This window comes from Brassica oleracea, chromosome C9, assembly GCF_000695525.1.
Source record: "Brassica oleracea var. oleracea cultivar TO1000 chromosome C9, BOL, whole genome shotgun sequence".
Classification (NCBI taxonomy): Eukaryota; Viridiplantae; Streptophyta; class Magnoliopsida; order Brassicales; family Brassicaceae; genus Brassica; species Brassica oleracea.
Window position 1 is genome coordinate 17647198 of NC_027756.1, and position 4928 is coordinate 17652125.

Genomic DNA, 4928 nt, shown 5'->3' on the forward strand with positions numbered 1-4928 from the left:
TTCCGTCGGAATGTCCGTCAGAATATCGCTGTTTTCTTGTAGTGGGTCAGAGTAAGCAAATAGAACCTGCTTAGTTATTGAGTTACAATCATCATTCTCTGATTTATGTTTTGTTTCCCAAAAAGAGTCCTGCAGATACCATCTTAAATCTTCGATTTTTTTGGCACTTTCATGTCTTATCTTGAAGCCAAGATACGGAGACTAGTTCCTTGTTCAAAACTTTTGCAAACTTTATAATGTTTTTTCTTCTTCTCAAAATAAGCCTTATGTTCTTTGTTTACTGTTTGTACTAGGATAAGACTCGATTGAGTTATATTATTAAACATATTGTATTGACAAATTTAAGATTTAAATATGATCGAATTGTTTTTATATGTATAAAATTTTTGATTGTTTATATAATCATCTATTTGTTAGACCGATACATTTGGATATTTCTTTTACTAATTTATCAGTAAATAAAATTTATATATTTTCGATTTTGAAGTTATACTAATTTTCAGAATATCAGATTTTTACTTTCTTTTTGACAACATAAGATGAAAAAAATGAAATATTAAAAAGACAATTAAAATTGGATTAGACTTATAATTTGAAGTATAATTTGGTTATGGATCACATTAAGATAACATAAAATTTTGCAGCCCGACTATTATTATACTTAAAGCCCAAATATAGAAAGATGATGATAATATTTGTTTATAACTGATACTTTGTATAGGATGAAAGTTAGGTTAACATGATATATATCATTAACTACTATGAAATGTCATTATTAATATTTTTCTAGACTACGAAAAACAATAAGGGAGGTGCCAAAGCTTTCTTAATCTTCAATATAAATTTTTCATAATTTTAGTTTGCAAAGAAAAATATTTGATATATAAGTTCGTTTGGTAATAACAAAACAACTTAATTTATGCATTATTTTTTATATAAATTTTTGTAGGTGAGGAATGTTCGAGAACCGAACAATATTCTTCTTTTTTTCTTTCATTAACACAATAATTTTGAATAGATGCGTCTCTTTGCTATTAATAAAAAAATCAACACTTAAAGAAAAGTTATTACTTTCAGATTTATAGCAAAAATATGTAATACTTGGACCATAATATATAGGAAACTTTGATTTAATTTATTGTCCAAGTAATACAGACTAAGAATATATCTTACACTTTTTAAAAAAGTTATTACTTTGGATCACAATATAAATCAACATTAAGATATTAAAAAAAAAGTCTCATGTAATGAGATCGTCGAGTATTAATTTAATGAAAACGCCCAGTATTAAATTTATCATATCATAAACATTTATGTTTGAGTTAATATAAGTTTTTCTAGCAATTGGATTCTGGATTTACTGATTTTTCAATTGATTATTATGTTGTCATGTAAGTCAAATTGACATTCAATTAAATGATACCTATCTAAGTAAGATTTTTTTAATTAATACAAAATTAAAGTTATAATTATTTAAATATTTCTCTATTAATATTACAGGGGATATAGTCCTGGTGATTTAAACTCTAAAATTGGCCTTCTCAAAATGGCAATCATTTTTGTTTTGTTTTCCACCAAACAAATGTAGACCGAGAACCAGTCGGCCCAGTCCTATAACCGTCACGATTACCTCTCGTATATCAGCTCTGGTTATCAGAAAATTTAATTTGAAGATTGTTTAATTGAAAACCTGCGATTGACAAGTACAAATCAAATAATTAATTGGATCATAATACAGATTATAAAACATCCTATTTGTTCATTTTGATATATAATTTCAATTATAATGGTGTGAAATACGCAGAAAAAGTTGCATAAGATTAACGGCCTTGTTTAAGAAAAAAGTTGCGTAAGATTCAAAAACAAGAAAAACTATATTTCGATGTTAATTATGGCTCCAAAAATATAAGTAAACTTGACCATATATAATGGTTGACTTTACAATATATATGAACCAGACCACATATAATTGATTAATTGTTACTGGATTTTGATACGCACTTCCGTACGGATAACTTTTTATTTTTTAAATATATAAATTTTATAAATTGCAAATATTTTAAATATATGATTTATATTTCAGTGTTAAATATTGTATAATATAATTTCATTGGTTAGGTTTTTTATCCAACATTATTATAGAATGATTTTTTTATCCATTTCACTTTATTATTAATTGTTATTATATATTAATATATTTTTGAGTTTATTACATTAAATTAATAATATGGAATAATCAAATAGAAAATTTCTTTCATTTAAAAAAAAATATATATTAATGTTCTGATTGTCACATAAAATTTTATAATTTTAATGGGTGTTATGCTATGGTTCTTGCAACCAACTGAATTTGTCGTGGTTTAATTTAGGAAATAATTTATTAAATTAAGAAAATTCAAAGAATGATTAAATTTAAGTTTAATAATTAATTCAATGGCATTGTGTTGTAAATAACTTGTAAGTTTTAGGGTTATTTCTTATTTGTACTTCAGTTTTAATAAATTAAAATTATTAAATATTTCTGAGGTGACTGATTGGTCTTACCGGTGGAATTAATAGTTTGTTTCAAACTCTATTTTTGCAACTTTTGTAAAAAAAAATATTAATTAAATTTGATAAATACATCTGGTAAATATTTATCTTTAGAATTTTTAACTAACATAGTGTTTAACCAAAAAAAAAGAAGAAGAAGATCATATTGATGCGAAGCCAAGTCTTGATAATCGTTCTACCAAGACCTGTGGTCTTGTGTATCAGTGTATGATGTCGATGTCATGAAATTATTTGAAAGTATTAACAAATTGTGGAAAAACTTTAAAGACGAATGCTTTTGTTATTTACGAGGAAGTTCTAGGGTTCAGCCCAAAACTAGCCTGGTGAGCTATCCTTGATTAAAGCTTCAAACGTGTTGCTCAAATAAACTTCGAACCTGGTGACATAGACACATGTTTATCTTTACTGTGCAGTCTGTGTTGTAACTAAAACAGAATTGACAATGAAAAAGACCGAATCGTCTTGACGTCTTTTGAAGAACATTGGGATAATTCTGTTAACCAAACCAAGGGATGACAAAAAAAAAACAATCCAAGGGAAACAATCTTCACGTCTGAGATAATAGCCAAAAAAAAACAATGCTAAGTTTCAGAGTGCATAGCAAATAAATGTTTAAATGTTAGGTCAAAAAAAGCATATATTTTTTTTTTGGATAAACATGTTAAGATTGTATTACTATTTTCGAGTTTTTTACAAACATTACAGAGAATTACAAGTAGCAAAAAACAACAAACTACAACACAACAACGAATAACGTAATGTAACTAGACCCACAATCGAGAGTAGGCGAGAAAGTCGGAAGGACTCCACAAAACTACTAAGAGGCAGGACACGCGTTGCGGAAAGACAGTGTTGAAACGAAAATGAAAACCATGAGTCACGAACCGGTATAAATTGGCCTCCCCAAACTCGCCTCCAAAAAAAATTCACCTACCACGAACATCCGACGATGGGCATCAAGCAAAGAAACCACGAGAGGAGAAAAATTGCATCAGACGACAATACAGGTTGCTCTGGCCGACCAACCAAAGCTTGTCGAAGCATCGGTCGTCGTTACCTACCTCCACCAGAGCATCCTCCTCTACTCCTCTTTACCGGACCTCACGAGCACCTAACCTCACCAACACCAAAGCAATAAGCTAGAGAGCCGCTCTTATTCGGAGAGGTAAATGGATGATAAACCCGCCACAACCACCGGAACCTGCACAATGAAAGAAGCTAGCACCAAAGGGATTGAATCCGAGGAGTCTCACCCTAGATGCAGCGGTGATAACAACCCACGCTGCTACCGAGAGAGTTAGACCAGGTCGACAACACCGTGGACCAACACATGGACAACCTCCGAGAACTGGAGACTGACAATACACCAAACAGGAAAGATCCAGCCAACGCGCTTCATCAGAGCGCCACAACCGACTCCAATGAGAAAGAGGATCTCAGACCTCGACATAGGCCTGACATAATCGCCTTCTAGCCACAAGAACATCCCACAACCACCTACACCGAAAACCCGCCGGTAGCAGCTTACCACAACCACCGAGTCAGACGTCAAGGACCCAAAGTCTACGCCTACCACCACAATCTCGCACTGGTGATGAGAGAAGAAGGGTCTGCGTAGAGATCCGAGAACGCTAACCCCCTTACCGAGAACGCAGGTTCTTGTCATCAACCAAGCAAGCGGTCGCCGGAAGAACCAAACAAGACTCAGAGCACCACCACTGAGCCCCGACGGACCGCCAACAACAAAGATCTGGCAGATCTAAGCGATATTTCATAGAAACAAACCGCGGGATGAAACCACCAACACTCCTACTCTACACACGCCTCACCACCGCTCCAGATCTATAACCTCCAGACAGAGACACTGGAGAAAAGTCCACAACGGATTGCATATCGACGAGTAAGAGAGGGAGAGAAGGAGGGGAAACAAAGGAGAAGAGGGAAGACCGGAGAAAACAAGGTAGACAGCCGCCGCCGACGGAGGCGGAGCACCGGAGCACCGGAGGCCGCCGTCGGCTGAGCAAATCTGAACAAAGAATTTAACTTTTTCGAGAGAGAAGGGTTGGATTATCTTTTAAGAAAGAAAAGCAAATATGTTCAAGTTTTGGATATTTATCTACAGAGAATTCCATTTTTAAACTCGGGATAACTAATTATCGTAATATTTAAAAGAGTCAAATTTCTTACACTAACTACGAATAACCTTTAAACTACAATGAAAAAAACCCAGGATAACTAATCATCGTAATATTTATCTACAGAAAATTCCATTTTTAAACCCATGATAAACTAATCATCATAATATTTAAAAGAGTCAAATTTCTTACACTAACTACTACTAACCTTTAAACTACAATGAAAAAAAAAACTTGAAT